Below are 21,324 nucleotides of genomic sequence, written 5' to 3'. Positions count from 1 at the left end.
ACTGCTTGTGCAATACCGCGCCCTGCAGATTCGCTAGCAGGGGGTGTCAATTAACACGATCGTATTCGATCGGGTTTATTTCTGTCCGCAAACCTCAGAGCAAGAAGAAAAGTTATAGAGCTTGATAATACGGCCCCTTAGTCTGGAAATCCAGTAAAGTGATGATAAAATAAGATTTGTACAATAATGCTTATTTTGTTATTCTTACAATAGTGTTTTTTCTCTCGTATATATACCTTGTTCAGATATCTAGTTATATTGGTATGTTGTGTAGCAGAATATGCTATTTTTATAAAATGAGTATTTAAATTCATAAGATTATTGTACAGGGGTTAATCACGATGCCCAGTTATAAACGCCAAATGCAAAAAGGTAGTTATCCTGTTCTTCAAAAAGACAGAACAATAAGATCTTATGGGATCCTATCTGTCTTTCAATTACACTAACCACCCACATATAGGAATAAATATTCACATTAAATTACCACTGAAGCCCCTTGACATAGTAACCTGAAATAAATACACTGACACCAAAGTTATGGGGAATTATGGAATGGTAACATTTAATTAGTTAATGTAAATGATTGCTTTTATGGCAGAAAAGAGAGCTACTTAAATAAAATAACACATCACCATAATCAAGAAAACCACAGCAAAATGCACCAGGATTTGAACATTAACACATCACGTATCAGAGGATAACAACAAAAATCCAGTGCTCTGCCTACGTGCCAGACCCCAATTTTACCGCCACAAATAGAGCACCCTTTTTCTGTAATAAAAAACCCCATTTAGTTCTCCTGGTGACCTTTTCTTACCTGTAGCAGTTACTTCAGCATCATTCTGATGTCCGTCAGGAACTGGTAGTTGCCCATATCAGTGAGGTGGACATCGCCTGTACTGAAAATGTCTTCCCTTTTAGCTCCTATCAATGGGTGCTCTAATATTATCCCTCCTATCTGCCTTATTGCCTTTGCTGTCACCTGATGATTAACTTTTCTTCTGGATCTGTACCTGGCTCTTTGTGTGTCTGTATGCCTTAAGTAAACTCTAGAAATTATGTTAGACAAAATTATCTTAACATTTGGCCATGCCAATGGGTATTCTCCTATATCATTTCCCCCTAAATGACAAGTCTGGAAATCTCCATTTCTGCCTCGCTTGCTGTATTGTCCCCACCAACTCATCCATTCCCCGTTTTCCTATCCACCTAACGATATCCTCTCTGTGCGTAAAACCTAGACGAACACCTTGTTACAACACAGCTGCCGCGTCTGGGACCAGTGCACATAAGAGTGTCCCACAATCCACACCCTTAACACTCTTCCTGTAAAAAAAAAATCCCTGCTGAATCAAATGTATAACTTATATCTGAAATATTTAATCAATGGGATAGATGAAAAAAACATATTCATCGAGTCAACAACCCCCTTTATTGTCAGACCAACAGACTATTCTATATTAGACAATATTAGACAGCAATAAATCTCTTGTAATGATAGTGTACAGCCCCTTGAAACAGCCTGATGTATACGGAAATAGGGTGAATGCAAATCCCTTCAAGCTTCCATAAACTACACCCACAGCACCATATTACAGCAATCCTTCTTTATTTATTATTAGACAACAAAGGACCCCACAATTCAATCACTACCACAATAGGGAATAATTCCAGGAAGGCCAAGTTTTTTTACCCATCCATTACCCAAAACTCTCACTAGCAGCTGCAACTGTATACAATTCCAGCTCATCCACAGAAATCTCCTTATTCAATGTGCATGGCAAGCTATATTCGTCATGCACATTGCAGCCTGCAGGCGCATGACAATGCCTCTTCGTTATGCAGGGGGATTGCTGTTAAAACACTGATTTTGGTATGCTAAAGGGTGTAACATACACATTCCTTTGTATATCTATGTATAGTAAAAAAACTAACTGCTCTGGGTAAATAACATATAGGTGCAGCTCTGTGTAAAGCAGATACACAAACTTCAATCAGCAAGATTCAAAAAAGTGCAGCACCTACTCTCTGGAACGCTCTCCCTAGTGCTGTCAGGTTTTGCCCTAATCTTTCTTCCTTTAAATGCTCCCTGAAGACTTTTCTGTTCAGGGAAGCCTACCACCCAACTCAATAATAAATTAATTTCACTTCCCTAACATTTCCCTCATCTAACTCTGCATTAACATCTTTTGGGTGTGGAGTGCCATATAGGCAGGGAGCACAGTAAGTGCCAGGGACAATGGGGAAGAGTAAATTCAGCAGCAGCTTTCCACTCCTAGGGTGGAGGGGGGAGCTTCGTGCAAACCAAAAAGGGGTGGAGTAGTAGGGGGGAGGAATAGGGAGAGGCCAGGAGAGGGTTCAAGAGGGGGGGGGGGAGAAAGGGATATAAGGGCTTACCTTGAGCAGCAGCAGCAATTTAAAAAAATTATTTTCTCGTTGTAGGGTTGGACCGGGTCAATCGCGGAGTCTGAAGCAGCATGGAGCGACAAAGCAGGAAGCAGATTCCCCCAAAGAGACTGCAGGACAGCGTGGTGACCATCCAGCTACCTAGGAGAAAAAAGATAAAGGCAGTTAAGTACAATCTCAGGGCAGATAAATCCCCTTCTCGCTCCCTTCATCCAACCGGCTCACCTTCATACCTTCCTCCTCATTCCCTCCCTCCATGTTCCCCTCCTACCAGCCCCTGCTTCTCCCCCTCTATCTCTCCTTCCCGGTCTGCCTCCTCCCGTTCTAGGTCCCCCTCCCCCTGCTCCCCTCTCCTCTTATTCAGCCCTTCCACCTCTGTTACCCCCCTCTGTGGCCTCCCTTCTACCAGGCCGCATGGTCCTTCCACTGTTCCGGTGGGCCAAAGGGCCTCCTATGCTATCATCGGTGATGCTCCAGAGTCCCCTCCCTACCAGGCCCTCAACCGGAAGCAACCGCGTGGTCTCACTTCCGGTTTTGGAGCACAACTCCGATATAGGCAGTAAGCTCAGGGGAGTGGAGGATACAGTTGGAACCTTCGATCCCTCCCCTAAACAACGTGCAAGCTTGGAGGTGATGGGACCCACCGGTCACCACGCACCTCTTAAGCACCACCGGATGCGAAGTGGGTCATCGCTTCTGGTTTCACATGCTCAATCCCCTCCAATATGGGATAAGTCTCCAGGCCTAAACATGACCCCAACTAGGGGTAATGGCCTCAATAAAGGTATGGGGGGCTTTCCCCCTCCTGCATCAGGCCCATTTAGTTCTGCCCCCCCCCTCGCTCAGCTCCCCTGCAAGTACAGCCATGCCCTTCCCCTCCTCCTAGAAAACGAGCAGGGGTATCGTGCCAGGCCAGCCCCCCCCAGGCAAAAAAGCAACCAGGGGACATGAGTTTTTACTCAGGCCCTGCAGGCCCTCTCTTAGCCGGCGACCTGGGGCCTCTGCCCAGGGTTATAGCATTCCGCCGCTCCCCCATAAGCTCCATAGGGAGCACAATTTAGGGTGGCTTAACCCCCCTCCCCACCAAATTCCTTACCATCACCCTTCCGCCCTGTTATACCCCCACCAGGGAGGCCTGCCTCCCCCAGTAGGGCACTCCTCTGCTCCTAGGGTCCCACAAAACCCCCCATATTTTGTTCCCCCCCCCCCTCTTCCCAGCACTACGGCAGCCACCACAGGAAATGGATCGCTCCGAAAGTCTTGCAACTATGTTTTACAACTGCAGGAGAGGAGCACAGGTCACAGCCGACAGCGGAAGGAAGCAATCAATACGAGATATGCAAGGATCAGACGGACACCACCAAGGGCCTGAGTGAGTACAGTGATTTATGTGACATAAGTGCTTTAAATTCATCATCAGACTCAAAATCAGACAGTTCTGGTTCCGACTCTGATTCAGATGGGGTAGGGGACAACAGGTCCAAGTGTGACAAAATACTTAAATTACTACAAAAAATGAGAAGAAATACCAAGCAGAGTCCAATAACTAAACAGTGTGTTACATCTGATGCATACGCCAATAACACCCCGATAACACATAGCAAACAAAGGGAAGTAGAAGGGGGGATTCCTAACTTCGCAGACAGAACTGGTATTCCATGCGTACTGGATATATTATGGGATCATTTGAAACAAAAAACAATTAGGAAGGCAAGGCTGGGGCAGAACATTGACGTGTTCCAATTAACAAAAGAGGCAGTGAAGGATAAGGAAAAAAACAAGGATGAATCGCACAAAAAACCTGACGCACCTAGGAAAGACATTGTGCAATGGATGAAGGGTTTCTTAATATATGCTGCATGCTACTTAACAGGCAGACCGACACAAGGGGAGAGCCTGGCTAGATATATGCATACCATATTAGAGGTATACACAACCTTTGGGGGACAAGCATGGAGGGGTTACGATACTGAATTTAGGAAAAAAACTAGGAACTGGACATGTAGACTAGACTAGTCAAACCAGACACTAACCATAGGCACAAGGAAAGTTATTACGGTAACAGTTTGGGAAATAACTCAACGGAGGAGGGTAATAAAAAGATATGTTGAGGATATAATGACAAAAATGTGACAGACAAAATTGCAACTTTAAACATGCATGCAGATATTGTAAGGGAAATCACCCAGGGGCAGACTGTAATAGAAACGCCAGACAGCCCTTTCGGGCCATACAGGGCAAGGGAGTCAACCAGTCACAAATTAACTAACCCCATCCAATGTTACACCCCGCTCCATATCCCAATAATTGTAAAAATGCTGATAACCTACAAAAACACAAAAAGAGCCGCCTTTTTGACTGAGTCATTTACAAATGGGTTCTGTATACCAACGCAAGGGGAGATAAAAACCGGGAAATCACGTAATTTAATATCAGCTTTCCAATACCCTGAGGTCGTAAAAGAAAAAATTAGAAAAGAAATTAAGTTGGGAAGGGTAGCGGACCCCTTCAAAAAACCACTATTACTCAATATGGCAATTTCACCGGTGGGAGTAGTGCCAAAAAAAGAGCAAAGGAAATTTAGACTCATTTATCACTTGTCCGCCCCTTAAGGTACGTCAGTAAATGACGCTATAGATGAACGGTTATGTTCAGTAAAATACCAGTCCTTTGACCACGCAGTCCAAATGATAAAAAGATTAGGACCAGGCGCTGAATTGGGAAAAATAGACATAGAAGCGGCATTTAGACTGTTACCTTTACACCCGCAGAGCTATAGGTTGATGGGAATCAAATTTCAGGGACAATATTTCTATGACCGTTAAAGTTTGAGAAGCTGGGTAATCAATTAAATAAGGCAGGCACATCAAGGTACATAACACTCAGGGAAATGCAGGCTTTGCTAGGGCTCCTAAACTTTACATGCAAGGTTATCCCCATGGGCAGAATTTTCAACAGACGTTTGGAACAGGCTACAGCTGGGGTTAATAACCCAAGAAGCAAAATAGAATTGACTGACGAGATGAGGGAAGACATACAAATGTGGAAAAATTTTTATTTCACAGTTTAACGGTGTTAGAATTTGGCAAAATGGACCCCTCTCCAACCAGGGGCTACATTTATTCACAGACGCAGCTGGTGGACATGGGTTTGGGGCCTATTTACATGGTAAATGGTGCGCAGAGAGATGGCCAAAGAATTGGGTGGAAATTGGGGCAACAAAAAATCTCACACTCTTGGAGTTTTTCCCAATAGTGGTTGCGGTGGATATTTGGCATCACCAGTTAAGAGACAAAAGTGTGAGATTTTGGACAACATGAGTGTAGTGCATGCAATTAACAATCTGGCTTCAAAATCAAAGCCAGTCATTAAACTATTATGGGTACTAGTACTGAGATTTATGCAAAGTAACATCACATTTACAGCAGCTTACATGCCCGGGGTAAAAAAACATAATAGCAGATGCGCTATCATGGGGTAAATGGGAATTGTTCTCGAAAGTGGCACCTAAAGCAGAAAAAAAATAGAACAGCTTGCCCTTGCTATCTTTGGCAGGTGGTGAATCCAAAAGCATCCTTGGGGATTTGGTAAAACAATCCCTCACCCCTAGAACATGGAACAATTACACAAGGTACTGGGGGGAATGGGGCGCATTCCGGGCACAAAGCAAGAGACAGGTTAATTCTTTAACTGCGCACTGCGAATATTTGGCTACACAAAAGAGAAAGGGGGTCAAAAAAAGCCTAATCAAGGCAAAACTAGCCGGAGTATCATTTTTTAATCAGCTATTGGGACACAGGGACTACACAAAGCAGTTTATAGTTAAGAAAGTGGTTAAAGAGTGGGATAAGGGTAACACAAGAAAAGACCAAAGGGAACCCATAACAAGAGAGAGACTGGCTGCAATTTTAAAAAAATTAAAGTATATTTGTAAAGACAAATTTGAAACTACATTATTTAAAGCTTTATATTCAGTAGCTTTCGCAGGGGCATTCCGAGTAAATGAAGTAGTAGCCAAAAACAAAAAGGACAAGCAAGGGGGATTACTGGTAAGTCAGGTACGATGGTACAGAGACTCTATTATGGTGTATCTTAGGAGGTCAAAAACTTACCCAGAGGGAAAGGGGTGTTGGACATCCATTAACAAAGACATGGATAAAGGAACATGCTCGCTAAGAAACTTACATAATTATATTGCTAAGCACCCACAAGGGGGAATCAATTGTTTACACACGCCAAGAGAGAACCGGTGTCTATTTTTCAATTCAGGCAAATTCTGAAATTAGCAGTCCAAAAACTGGGTTGGGAAGCATCCAGGTATAACACGCACTAATTTAGAATAGGAGCAGCGACACAGCAGCATTAAGTGGAGCAACAGAGGAACAGATTAAGAAGCTAGGCAGATGGAGATCTAACTGTTTAAAATCATATGTAAGACCATAAAAAAAAATGTTTTGTTAATTCATGTTATAAGTGTACAGATATAGGTGTAGTTAGCAATAGTGCTTATAAGTAAGGGTGATTTAGAGATAGTGTAAAAAAAAAAAAAGTTTGATTTTGGGAAAATAGAGGCGTAATTTTCTAACAACGATCAAGTTCTAAAGTGTCATTGTCTTCTTTGTTTCCATACAGGCGAAAGTGAGAGGGTGGTGAGAGTATGGATAGTGGGGCACTCCTACATACACTGGGCAGCAGTTAAGGCGGTAAAGGATAATTACCAGCAATTAGGCTTCCACCTTAGAAAAGTATAAATACGATGGCTAGGGAGGAGAGGCATGAGATGGGAGCACCTTAAGCAAACAATTAACATCATAGTAATCCACTTGGGGGGAAATGACATAGGATATTGGCAGAATATAGATTTGATAGCAGCCATCAAGTCAGACATACAGTGGCTTACTACTAAATGGAAACATCTTAGACTAGTTTGGTCCCCCATAATATCGAGGCAGACCTGGGGTGGGGTAGAGTCACAGAGTGCAGTTACAAAATTCATCATGACCCTACACGGGCCAGAAAGGCATGGTTGGGCGGCACACGGAAGAATAAATGCGGATCGGGCAGAACTGTACAGGCCGGACGGGGTACACCTATCGAATAGCGGTTTAGATATCTTCCTGGAAGATATAAAGGTCACCTTGCAGAGCATGGTAAGTAGAGGTCACAATGAGGCAAGGGTGGGAATATGGCGAGGTGGTGGCAGCAAAAGAGTCCCCTCTTTTTTGGTTTCGGGTTATTGGTGGCGGTAATTTGCGGCCAGTATTGGTGCACGGTTTGACCGAGTAACGCACAGGGCGCAAGTGGAACTATAGGCCTACTACCCTGACGGGCGAGCCGCTTAAAAAAAATTCCACATGCACAATGTAGCGTTTGGTGCAGTGTAAGTTAAGCACATAATAGGCTGGCTGGGGGAGCGAGGGCTCCCTCCATGTTTGAGAACAATTTGGTGGCAATTGTCAAGTCCACTGCAATTAAAGGGGGGTTTAGTTAGGGGACTCACTGCCGTTACTGATGTGTATAGAAATAAAGTGACCTTTACAAATTTTGCCACTAAAACGGTGTTGTGTATTTCTTGGTGAAGGGAACAAGAGGAGAGGTGGGCTATGAGGGAGTATAGTCTTACGAAGGGAACAGTTGACCCTAAGCCACTTATTTAATCTTGCAGTCCTCACCTCCTGTTTCTCAACCTCCTACCCTTCTAGATTGTAAGTTCCCAGGGGAATAGGGCCCTCAATTCCTCCTGTATGTGTTTGTAAATTTTGTCCTGTCTCTTATAAGTTTTATATCATTGTTTTATTTCAATGAATTGTATCCATGGACAGTGCTGCAGAATATGTTGGTGCTTCATAAATAAAGTATAATAATAATAACTTACAGGTAGATTACGAGGTTTGTGATCGTGTTTTAACGCTGAAAAAATGGCCATTTCAGCGTTAAAACAGCAACGCAGCCATTACAAGTCTTGTCAGTATAGCTGTACCACAAGCCTTTTAGCCTCTAATGCAACGTCAGTCCCGCACTCGTAAAAATTACGTTCATGGGACTTCCATAGCACAGCCATTACGAGTTTTGCGGTGAGGCTAAAAAGCTTGCGTTACACCCTATAACGACAAGATCCGTACCGCTATCTGAGAGCAATAATTATGAGTTTTACGCAACAAAACTGTTACATAAAACTCATAAGTAAAGGGTTACAAAGTACACTAACACTCATAAACTACCTATTAACCCCTAAACCGAGACCCTCCCACATTGCAAATACTATTAAAGTTATTAACCCCTAATCTGCCACTCCCGACATTGCCGCCACTAATAACATTTATTAACCCCTATTCTGCCGCTCCCCGACATCATCACCACTATAATAAAGTTATTAACCCCTAAACCGCTACCCTCCCGCATGGCAAACACTTTTAAATATTATTAACCACTAATCTACCGTCCGCCCACATCGCCCCCACTATGCTAAAGTTATTAACCCCTATTCCGCCGCTCCCCGACACCGCCGCCACTATAATAAACCAATTATTCCCTAAACCGCAAGCCCCCCACAACGAAATATACTAAATTAAACTATTAACCCCTAAACCGAAAGCCCCCCACAGCGCAATAAAATAATTTAAACTAGTAAATCCTAAACCTAACGCCCCCCTAACTTAATATTAAAATTACAATTTCAATCTTAAATTAAATTAAAACTTACCTGTCAAATTAAAAAAACTAAGTTTAAACTAACAATTAAACTAATATAACTATTAAACTAAAATTAAACTAACAATTAAAGAAAACTAAAAAACACACCTTTAAAAAATCCTAACACTACTATAAAAATTACAAAGTATCTAATTATAAAAAAATACTAAATTACAAAAAATAACAAACACTAAAATTACGAAAAATAACAAACAAAATGATCAAAAATAAAACAAATTACACCTAATCTAATAGCCCTATAAAAAAAGCCCACCCAATATAAAAAAAACCCTAGTCTACAATAAACTACCAATAGCCCTTAAAATGGCCTTTTGTAGGGCATTGCCCTAAGTTAAACAGTTCTTTTACCTGTAAAAAAAACACAAAGACCGCCTAACAGTAAAACCCACCACCCAACCAACCCCCCAAAATCATAAACCTAACTCTAACAAAAACCTAAGCTACCCATTGCCCTGAAAAGGGCATTTGTATGGGCATTGCCCTTAAAAGGGCATTTAGCTCTTTTATGAAAAGCCCAAACCCTAAACTAAAAAAAAAAACACCCAAAAAAGTTTAAAAAATCCTAACACTAACCCCCGACGATCCACTTACAGTTCCTGAAGTCCGGACATCCAGGCAGCGGGAAGTCTTCATCCAGGCGGCGAGGTCTTCATCCATCCAGGCGGCATCTTCTATCTTCATCCTGGGGGCGTCTTTTATTTTCATCCCGGCGATTTGAACACAGTCAATAGAATTTCAGAAGCTCTCATCCTATTTGCTGTTTTGAACAGCCAATAGTATTTCAGTAGCTCTCATCCTATTGGCTGATTTGAATTTCCAAAATCAAACCAGCCAATAGGAATGCAAGGGACACCATTTTGAAAAGGCTTCCTTGCATTGAAGATTCAGTATACGGCGGCGACCATATGAAGAGGATGCTCCACGCCGGATGTCTTCACGATGGACCCTCTCCGCACTGCCGGGATGAAGATAGAAGACACCGCCGGGGTGAAGATAGAGGATGCCGTCTGGATGAAGATGGATTTGCCTGGATGAAGATGGAGCCGCCGGGATGAAGATCCTTCAAGCAGGACTTCAGCAACTGTGAGTACCTAAAGAGGAGTGTTATTTTTTTTTAATGTTTTTTGGGTTTGTTTTTTTTTTAGATTAGGGGTTGGGCATTTCTTAAAAGAGCTAAATGCCCTTTGAAGGGCAATGCCCATACAAATGCCCTTTTCAGGGCAATGGGTGGATTAGTTTTTTTTAGATATGTTTATTTTTATTTTGTGGGTTTGGGGGGGGTGAGGGTTTGTAATGTTAGTGGGTCTTTGTATTTTTGTTTCCAAAAAGAGCTGATTTCTTTAGGGCAATACCCTACAAAAGGCCCTTTTAAGGGCTATTGGTAGTTTATTATAGATTGGGTTTCTTTTATTTTGGGATGTTTTTAAAAAAATTGTGTATTAGAATTTTTTTTTAAATGGGCAGCAAAGAGCTGAATTCCCTTTAAGGGCAATGCCCATACAAATGCCCTTTTCAGGGCAATGGGTAGATTAGGTTTAACAACTTTATTTTTATTTTGTGGGTTTGGGGGTGGGGGTTTGTATACTGTTAGGGGGTGTTTGATTTTCTTTTTTAACAAAAGAGCTGATAACTTTAGGGCAATGCCCTACAAAAGGCCCTTTTATGGCCAACAAAAGGCCCTTTTAAGGGCCCTTGGTAGTTTAATACAGATTAGGGTTTTTTATTTTGGGGTGGATTTTTTTTTAAAAAGGGTATTCGAATAGGAATAACTTTTATTGTTTTGGATAATTTCGTTTGTTATTTTTTGTAATAGTAGTTTTTTTATTTTTTGTAATTTTTTATTTTTTTTTATTTTTTGTAATGGTAGGTTTTAGTGTAAAACAGCTTGGGTTTTATTCAACAAGTAAGTTTGTATTTATATTAACTAGGTAGTTAGTAAATAGTTAATAACTATTTACTAACTAGTCTACCTAGTTAAAATAAATACAAACTTACCTGTGAAATAAAAATAAAATCTAAGATAGCTACAATATAACTATTAGTTAAATTGGAGTTGCACATTTTTGGTGGCCCAAATTTTGGTGCATCGCTAGTATTATTCTTTATTTAGTTCTGTGTAACAGAATCAGATTAAACCTTTTTTTTTTTTTACCAATTATCAAATTAAAGTATAGTCCTAGAAAACTATTATTATATGCAAAACAGTAAGTCAAGTAATGAACTCAAACAGCAGCTCTAAGCTGGCATCAAATTTGAAATGTGCTACACAATAATTTTACCGAAAATAAAAGGCAAAAAAAGACAACCGAAATAACCAAAAATGCCATTTTCGGCCGAAACTTTCTGCGGCCGAAATTTCGGTGCATCCCTAATTGTAACTTTAATTTAGCTCTATTTTAATTATGATAAAGTTAGGGGGAGTTAGGGTTAGGGTTACTGGTTAAGGTTACGGTTAGGGTTACGGTTAAGTTTAGGGGTTAATATAGTTTAATTTAGGTTGTTGCGATGTGGGGGGCTGACGGTTTAGGGGTTAATAGGTTAATTTAGTGGTAGTGATGTGGAAGGCCAGAGGTTTAGGGGTTAATAACTTTATTTAGTGGCAGCGATGTCGGGGAGCAGCGGAATAGAGGTTAATAGATTTATTATAGTGTGGGTGATGTTGGGGTGCAGGGGAATAGGGATTAATAACTTTAGTATAATGGCGGCAATATCGGGAGTGGCAGATTAGGGGTTAATAGATTTATTTAGGTGGCGGCGATATCGGGAGCGGCAGATTAGGGGTTAATAATATTATGTAGGTGTCGGCGATGTCGGGGCAGCAGATTAGGGGTGTTTAGACGTGGGGTTTATGTTAGGGTGTTAGATTTAAACGTAACTTTTTTTCCCCATAGAAATAAATGGGCTGCATTATGGAGCTTTTCATTCCGCGATTGCAGGTGTTAGGTTTGTTTCTAACCCGCTCTCCCCATTGATGTCTATGGGGAAAGCGTGTACGAGTACGTCAAAACAGCGCTTGTATTTTGTGCGGTTTGGAGCACTATATCGCACGCACAAGCCGGCTGTTTTAAAACTTGTAATGGCAGCGCTATGGAGGGTGAAATAACGCAACTTTTGTTGCATTCGTTTCGCACACCGTAGCGCCCATAACTTGTAATCTACCTGTTAGTGAATAAACATATTTTTTCTAACAATATGCATGCCAAATGCATATTTTGTTTGCAAAATACAACAAATCACTGCAGCCTGTATTTTTATTTTGTGTATTAACGTGTATTTGACATTAAGCACTACAATATAACTTTTTGCGAAATCCATATATATTTCTGTATCTCTGTGGGAAAGCCTAATAAAAGTGTGTAAAATTGTGTAAAAGCTATATAAAAGTTTGCATCATCCCAAAGTAGCATTGCATAAAACCCATATGAAGTATAGATCTGCACGTCTTATTTTACATGGCAAAAACACATACATTTTTGTAGTTGTCACTGAATAAAAAATAACAGTTTGTAATATTTTTTTTCTTTGTTTTTATGGAAAATAATGTTTTATGTAAATATAAAAAATAACCGCCAAAACTCCCCCCAAAAAACGATGTAGCACTCCCAGGCTCCAGTGCTGGTGACATCACCACGTACGCGCATGGTGATGTCACAAAGGCGCTAAGCCAGTAAGATGAGTAGAGCTGCTATGGAGCTGAATGGTTGAGATTCTTTAAACCCCTCAATCTCAGCTGCAAAGAAGCTACAAACCCCCAAGAAATCCCCCGCTCTTTCAAATGGTCTTGAAGCAGTAAAAGAAAGCTGATAATTTAAAAGTCAAGTAAAAATAAAACACACAATGACATACAGGGATTATAGATTATATGCACAATAAAAAAATAAACTAGTATGTCTAGAGACCCCTAATAAAGAAGAACCTGGAAGAAAAAATTGAGGAAGGGTTCTGTGACCCCCATGGAGGCCAAGTGGAGGAGTCGTACAGGGGCCAGTAGGCTGGGCCTCTTGAAAGTAGGTGGTGTGACGTAGAGGAAGTGAGGCAGTTCAGGAGCATAACGCGCGAGGAGAAGCTGATGCTTTCCTGGGCACAACGGAATGGCGGAACCCGGTGTACAGCAGGTGTTTTACCTGACTTATGGTGGCTGCTTTCCAGGAACGGTTTCGGGGACGGTCAGAGCGGCCAGGGAGGATGACCGGGAGCATCATATGAGGACCAGAACGGGTGAGGAGAAGCTGTGGTTTCTCTTCGCACAGCGGACATGTCAGGAACAGGGTACAGCGGGGGGGCCTCTCCCTGCTTTGGCTGCGTTTTGCAGGAGCAGTAAGACAGTGGTGATGAGAGCTGGTGGATTCTGTCAGGAGGCATCAGGAGGGTTTACGGCATCAGAGGTGATCCGGATGAGATGAGCTTACAGCAGATGCAAGTAAGTAGTGGAAGGTGTGGATGCAAAAGGGACGATATGGAGAAGTTCCTGAGCTTACGGCAGGCATTTGGCCGGCTGGGGTGTGACAATGTAGACGCTGCAGGAGTAGGGCAGCAAGGGCCTGTAAAGGTAGGTGGTTGGTCCCATTGTCCGGAGCAGTATCGGGCGGGCCTGGCTAGCAGATGGGTGCGGCATTGGGGAGCTGGGACAGGGGTACACGGCAGGGGTATATTGGCCCTGAGTGGGTGGCTAAGTGGATTACCTCATGGGGGGAGCTGATCGGCACGGTTCTGGGAGCTGGTGTAAACAAGAGGTTTAGCGGACGGGGAGTATCATTGGCTGGATACGGCCTCCCCCTGAAGTTTTCAGGAGCAGTGACGGACAGGTTTGGCCTGTCGGCTATTTTTTTGTGGGTATTAGCCAGCCCAGGGGAGAATAGAGCGGGGTCCTATCGGAAGAGCCGGATATCAGCAATGGTGGCAGTAAGGGAGCATGGGCCCTGTATGCCGGACTGGGAGGAGCGGGATGAAAAAGGTGGCATGGGTGAGGGCTTTGCAGGCTTCACAGTGTAGGGCCGAGTGGAATAAAGGAAGGGCCACAGGGATAGAGGGCTAGATGGCTGTTAGCGGGCAGTGGCGGGAATATGTATTTTAGCGGGAGGGGGGGTTTAGGGTGGGGAGCCACAGTGTTTAACTCTCCTGGAGCCCGGTAATTGTCTGGTTAGTGGGATTTCTGGGGGTGGGTACAAGGGAGTTGGCTGGTAGAAAGTATGGGTCAGGTTAGGGGTGGGAGGTGTTCTGGGGCAGGGGTGCCGTAGAGGGGAATGGGAGTGGCAGTTGGGAGCCCTTGTGAAGGGTCAGATGAGCTGGTCGCTTAAAGTCACAAGCTGTTCTTGTGGGAGGGGTTTGTCCCCCTGGGGGCTTTGATTGGGGGCTCCACTTGGATACCTGTCCAGATTTCCAGGTGGGGGGTTGGGAATTTCCCGGGGTTCAGGAGCATTTGGAGGGCTGAGCTGAGGTTGTGGGGCTAGATCAGATCTATCAGGTGGGGGTACTGGTAGGGTTGAACGGGGAGGAGTTGGTAAAGGGAGGTTAAGGGGGTCATGGTAGGGGCAAGGGGTGTTATTACTTCATGGGACAGTGCAGGAGGGTGTACTGGCAAATGGGGGGGGAGCCATGGGCAGCTGTCCTGGAGTTATACGGCTGGTGGGCATGTAAGAAGTCCCAGCTATCGCAGAGGAGGTTAATAAGCATCAGGCAGTATTTCACAGATGGCATTGGACCAGTGCAGGAGGGTTGAAGAGGTAAAAGGTCAACTGGAGCAGCACGTTGCGGATGGTTGGAGATTGGGGTATTTTCAGGGGGCCCTTGTTGCGGGCTATTTGGAAGAGCTGGGTTTGCAGTGGATGGTGGTTAGAAGGATCAAGGGAGTTTGGTTTAGGGTTTTGGGGTTTTGTTGGCAGCATCCTGTTTGGTCCGGTTCGTTAGTTGCCTTAAAAAAAAAAAGTTTCCTGGGGCATAGTGCTTCTATCCTGGTTGTTGCCTTGTACGCAAGAGGTTTGTAGTTCGAATCCAGCGGTGCCACTGGGTCCCTTTAAGCCCCCCCCCCACTTTTAAACTCTAGTGGCTCGGGTTAATAGGTGTTTGGTTGTTGCGTCATGGGTTCCTTTGCCAGTGTTGTAGCATAAGGGTTAGCTTAACTATCGTTCAAGCAGAAGGTTTGGGATTTGATCCCAGCTACTGCTACTTGCTCTTGGAATGAGGCACTCTAAATTCGTTATATCGAGGAGTGGTTTTGCTGAGGTAGCGTTATAGCTGCTGTGTGTATCTGGCCCTTAGTGGGTGTAGGTGGGCTTTGCATTTATGATTGGGTTCAGATTGTGTGGTCTGAAGGTATAGCCGTCCAGTCTTTACGTCTCATACAGGGCCTTTATGGTAGAGCTCCTCTTGAGGTCACTGCCCATGGTAATTAAACTAGTTAAAAAAAAAAAATAAAAAAAAAATATATATATATATATATATATATATATATATATATATATATATATATATATATATATATATATATATATATATATATATATATATATATATATATATATATATATATATATATATATATATATATAGTAATCATATAGTAATCAGTTGGACAGATAGCTCAACATGCTAATTGTGGCGGTGCTCTCTAGCAACCCAAGGGTTGCAGGTTTGATCCCCGGCGAGGTCCTCTCAGCCTTTCATCCTTCCGAGGTTGATAAAATGAGAAGCACTTTAGACCCTTATGGGTGATTAGCTGCGCTTTCCAAGTACCCAATACATAAATACATTTGTGATTTCTCTAGGGGTAAGCACATTTGTTTCTTGATTTCCTCAGTTATCTAAGTTGGGCCTGGGCTTGTAGCTTTATTTAATGGAATTTGGTGTTCATGATTATCCGATCCCTTTAGTTGAGGGTTGGAGTATGAATTGTGTGGGTGGGTTAAGTTAATTGTGGAGGCCCCCTCCCCCCCTCATTCCACAGTTTCTTATTGATTCCTTCCAGATTCTTCTGGGTTTCAAAAAAAAAAAAAATTGGGGGGGGGGGGGGGGGGAGTGCTGGGGTTTGCCGATGCCAGTTGCATGTGGTCCGGTGTTTTTATTCGTATTTGGTGTTTATATGTGGGTATAGGTTTGTTATATGTGGATCTATATATAGGTTCATGGGTGTTGGGGCAGGCACCAGGTTATATATGTCCTTATGTGTTGGTAGTTCGGATGTTGTAGCTTAGTGGGCTACTGCTTCCATTGAAGAAGGAGGTTCGCCTTTCAGATTTAGCTAGGGTTCTTTGGTGGTATCTGGCGTCGTCAGGGTATTGTGATGTCCAAGGCGCCTTTCTGGTCTTTCTCTCCGCTGGGGCAAGGTCAGATCGTTATGGTTTGTGTACATAAGGGGGCTAGTCTTTTGATTAGCTTTTGTTTGGTTTGTCAGCTTTATCCGGATATACCTTGGTGGCTAGCATGCCTGGATCGTAAATAGATGGCCAGGAGTTGATTCTACCCCGGTGCTGATGATTCGGTGTTCCTCTGTGGTCTCATGGGTGTACTTACGTACTGGTAAGTAGAAAATGGAGAGTCTGAGAGTTCTTTGACATCCTGTGGTTCTCCAGTTGGTGTCGAGTACTCCAATGGTCAGGGGGGGTAGTTCGTTTTAAGGTCCATATTAGATTACCTGGCTTTACTCAACTAGGGTCAGGCCCCTGTTGTCCTTTTAGCATTTCTCAGTGATGTGGAATCCATTTTCAGTCATGTTTGTTGAAGGTGGTTGCCGATCTGCGTATCCTGTCTCTCCTCTCATTGTATAGGTTTTATTACTGAATTTTTTATACGTTCAGCCCTCCTCCTTCCATATGATTTTGCGGTTATGATTTGAGTGTTGTCAATAGTAGCGGGTCATTGCAGTAATTTTTCCCTACGCTTTCATTGGTAAGCGGAGGAGCAGGGGAGGTTGCATAGTGGGTGTTTGATCATGTTAAGGCTACTGGAATCTTTATCTGCAGTGTGAGTATGCCACGCTATTCAGGAGGCAGCATTCATGAGTAATTAATTGGGTGGTCCTGTTGATAGCGATTTGTTCATTACATGGGATTTTTGGCTGTTTGAGTGGGATTGCTGAATTTGTCAGTGTTATACGCTGTGGATTATGGGAGTCTGTTGTGATCCTCCAGGGGGGTCTTGGTTTGGGGGGCCATAGGGACCTCCAGTGGGTTAGTTAATTCGACTGTGGGAAGCTTTCGCTTCACGAGGGGGTTTTGTGAGGCATGGCATATACTCTGGCAGGGGTGTTGGTGGGGAACCTGGTGTTTTGTTTCCCACCCGTTTTGACAGCTCTGTTAATATGGAGGGTGGGTTGGTTCTATTTGTAGGTGTCTCAATTTTTGCAATTATTGGATTATAATGCACAAGGTTGCAAAGGAAGTATTTCTTTGCTTTAATAGGCCATATTGCCAGGTTCTTTATGGTAGGGGAGGATCCAGAGTGTACATCCTAATAAATGGGGTCGAGCTTGTAAGTATAGCGAATCCCATCACTTTATCGCATAGGGTGGATTGTAACATAGTAACATAGTAACATAGTAGATAAGGTTGAAAAAAGACTGAAGTCCATCGAGTTCAACCTATACAAATCTAAAATACTTACAAAAAGCTCCAGTTAAGCTTAAATAACCCCATTAAAATGTGACCCATTTAATACTAGCAATCATATCCATGAATTTTGTTTATATACAGAAATTTATCCAGACTATTTTTAAATGTTTCTATGGTATTGGCATTCACTACCTCCTTTGGTAATGAGTTCCACAATTTTATTGCTCTTACAGTGAAAAAATGTTTCCGTTGCAGGAGATTAAATCTCCTTTCCTCCAACCTTAAATTATGACCTCTTGTCAGAAACAATTTTCTTGGAATAAACAGAGCTTCTGCCATCTCTGTATATGGGCCTTGAATATATTTATAGAAAGTAATCATGTCACCTCTCAAGCGCCTTTTTTCTAAAGAGAATAGACCCAGTTTGGCTAGCCTCTCCTCATAGGTTAATTTCTCCAATCCCCTTATTAGCTTTGTGGCCCTTCTCTGAACTTTTTCTAGTTCTGCAATATCTTTTTTAGCAATCGGTCCCCAGAACTGCACTCCAAACTCAAGGTGAGGTCTTACCAGGGCTTTATATAATGACAGAATTATGCTTTCCTCCCTTGAATCAATGCCTCTTTTAATACATGCTAGTATCTTATTAGCCTTTGAAGCTGCTGCCCTGCATTGTGCACTCATCTTTAGCTTGTTATCTATTACTACTCCCAAATCCCTTTCCTCCTGTGTTTGGCTAAGTCTTGTCCCATTTAAAAAATACGTAGCCTGCTTATTTTTACTTCCAAAATGTAGAACCTTGCATTTTTCTGTATTAAATCTCATTTTCCATTCACTTGCCCATAGTTCTAATTTTAGCAAATCCCTTTGTAAAGAGAGTTCGTCCTGCTCTGACCTAATGACCTTACTTAACTTAGTATCATCTGCAAAAATAGAGATGTCGCTATTTAATCCTTGATCCAAGTCATTTATAAAAATATTAAAAAGAACAGGGCCCAGTACTGATCCCTGGGGGACGCCACTGATTACCTTTGTCCAATCTGAGTATGATCCATTTACTACTACTCGTTGCTCCCTATCTTTTATCCAGTTATTTATCCATGAGCTAACATTTTCAGCAATTCCAAGTCCCTTAATTTTGTGCATTAATCTCTCATGTGGCACTGTATCAAATGCCTTTGCAAAATCTAAGTATATCACATCAACTGATTCCCCTTTATCTATATTTTTACTTACTTCCTCGTAGAATCTAATTAGATTAGTTTGACATGATCTATTTCTCCTAAAGCCATGCTGATTAGAACTCATAATCTCGTTTACACGAATATGCTCATCAATATAATCCCTTATAATCCCTTCAAATATCTTCCCCACTATTGATGTCAGACTAACTGGTCTATAGCTTCCTGGATCATCCCTGCTTCCCTTTTTGAAGAGTGGCACCACATCAGCTTTACGCCAATCCTGAGGTACCATACCTGAGGATAATGAGTCTTGAAAAATTAAGAGTAAAGATTTGTCTATAACAGTGCTAAGTTCCCTTAACACCCTTGGGTGTATTCCATCTGGGCCTGGAGTTTTATTTACCTTAATATTTTCCAGTTTTTTCCTGATATCCTCTAAACAAAACCCAGTTAGTGGTATGGACTGGCATGTTCTATTCTGTTCCAAGGTATCATTCAATGGTTCCTCTCTTGTGTATACTGAAGAAAAAAACTGGTTTAGTACCTCAGCCTTCTCCCTGTCATTATTTATCATGCTACCCTCCACGCATTTTAATGTACCTATATTATCCTTCTTAGATTTTTTGCTATTTATGTACTTAAAGAACCTTTTAGGGTTAGACTTAGAATCCTTGGCAATTCATTTTTCATTTTCAATTTTGGCTAATTTGATTGCTTTTTTGCATGATTTGTTACATTCCTTATAAATATTGTATGCCGAGTCTGTACTATTTTCTTTTAATAATTTAAATGCCCTACGTTTTTTCCTAATTTCTCTTAACACATTTTTATTTAGCCATAACGGCTTAGTTTTTTTATTTTTATTTTTATAACCATATGGTATGTGTTGATATGTATATTTATTTAACACATTTTTAAATATTATCCATTTATCCTCTGTATTTTTATTAGAAAATACATTGTCCCAATTTATATTATTTAATGATTTCCTTAAATCGTTGAATTTTGCTTTCTTGAAATTAATTGAAATTAATTAATTGGCATGCTCTGTTAAATTATATCGGCCAAAAAAGCACGCCCATTCCTTGGGCGATCAGTGGGATATTAGCATTTTATTCCTGATCTCTGCTTTGACCCAATGGGAGTGTATTTCTTCTGTTGGCGGTGTTAATGCCGTTTTGGCCTCAGGGCTGAGAACTTCTAGGGTGGGACGGGAGATCAGGTTGATAAACCGAAAGCCAATATAAGGTTATTGGGCACGCTAGCATGGCCTAGTGATTAACTCGGATGTTGGTGGATTGGAAGGTTGTGAGTTTGAATCTAACTTGTCATGTTTGATTTGCGTATGGGCCTGGCTTTTAATTTCAATACATGTGAACAATTTGATATTCTTCAGCGGGTTAGGTGAATTGGGGGAGTGGTAATGAGGAAGGAGAATGTTTGAGTGGGCGGCCTCTTTGGCATTCGCAAAGCAGTGTCAGTTTTGCATCTGGTGGCATGTGGTTACTTGATTTGTTGTAATGGTCCGATAAGTCGGACGGGTTTCATAGTCAGGTTTGGGTTTCTTATGCGGTTGTTTTTGGGTGATGGATGTTCAGTCTTGGCTTAGTGGTTAGCATTCCTGGTTAGATGGTTGAAGTTTGAATCTACCCATGGGCGCAGAATTTTCAGTCTAATATTTAAAAAAAAAAAAAAAAAAGGGTCATAAACCCCATTAGAAAACTAGCTATAATTGAGTGGCGTTTGGGGCCGTGTTTGGTTTTGTGGTAATTTTGTTGTATAGTGGTGCTCTGAATTGGTTATGGTTGGAGCATCAGCTTAAGTCTTGGACTCCTCAGGTCGGGTTTCCATTTTCCGGTAATGCATTCCCCTTGCCCCTCTTTCAATTGGGTTGGGCCTGGGTGTCTGTTTTATATGAGACGGATTGTTAGGTTTTGTGATTATTGGTTTATGGTAGAGAGATCTGGGGTATAGTGGTTAGCGCTGCTGCCACTTAAGCCAAAGTGTGAGGGTTCGAAACCAGCGGTAGATGTTTGTTTGAATAGTGGTCTCATGGCCTGTTATGTTGATTAAGTTCCAAGTGTTGGGGTTCCGGGGGAGTTACCCTGGCGGTTGTTGATAGTAAGTTTTCGTACCATAGCGGGGTTATAAAGGCCGTTGGTGGTGGCGGGGCTCGACGTGGTGTTGTGCTGTGGCTGGGGGTGTTTGCCTATTTTGTGGTGGTTTTGATCAGAGTGGATTGTTGGTACCTCCTGTTTGATTGGCAGGGGAGAATTTGATAAAATGGGGTGTGCCCTTCTTAGTGGTAGGAACGGCACGTGTTGTGGATGGGCAAGCCCCCCAGGGTTTTATGGATATGATTAATTGACTATTTGGTAATGTTATTGATATATTATTTATGGTGTTCAATAAAACAAGCTGCGGCCTTTATAACCCCACCCTATTGTGTCATGAATTTATTTAAGCGGAACGTAAGT

The sequence above is a fragment of the Bombina bombina genome, chromosome 6, assembly GCF_027579735.1.
Source record: "Bombina bombina isolate aBomBom1 chromosome 6, aBomBom1.pri, whole genome shotgun sequence".
NCBI lineage: Eukaryota > Metazoa > Chordata > Amphibia > Anura > Bombinatoridae > Bombina > Bombina bombina.
The sequence above is the reverse complement of the archived record's forward strand: the minus strand, read 5'-3'. Positions refer to the sequence as shown.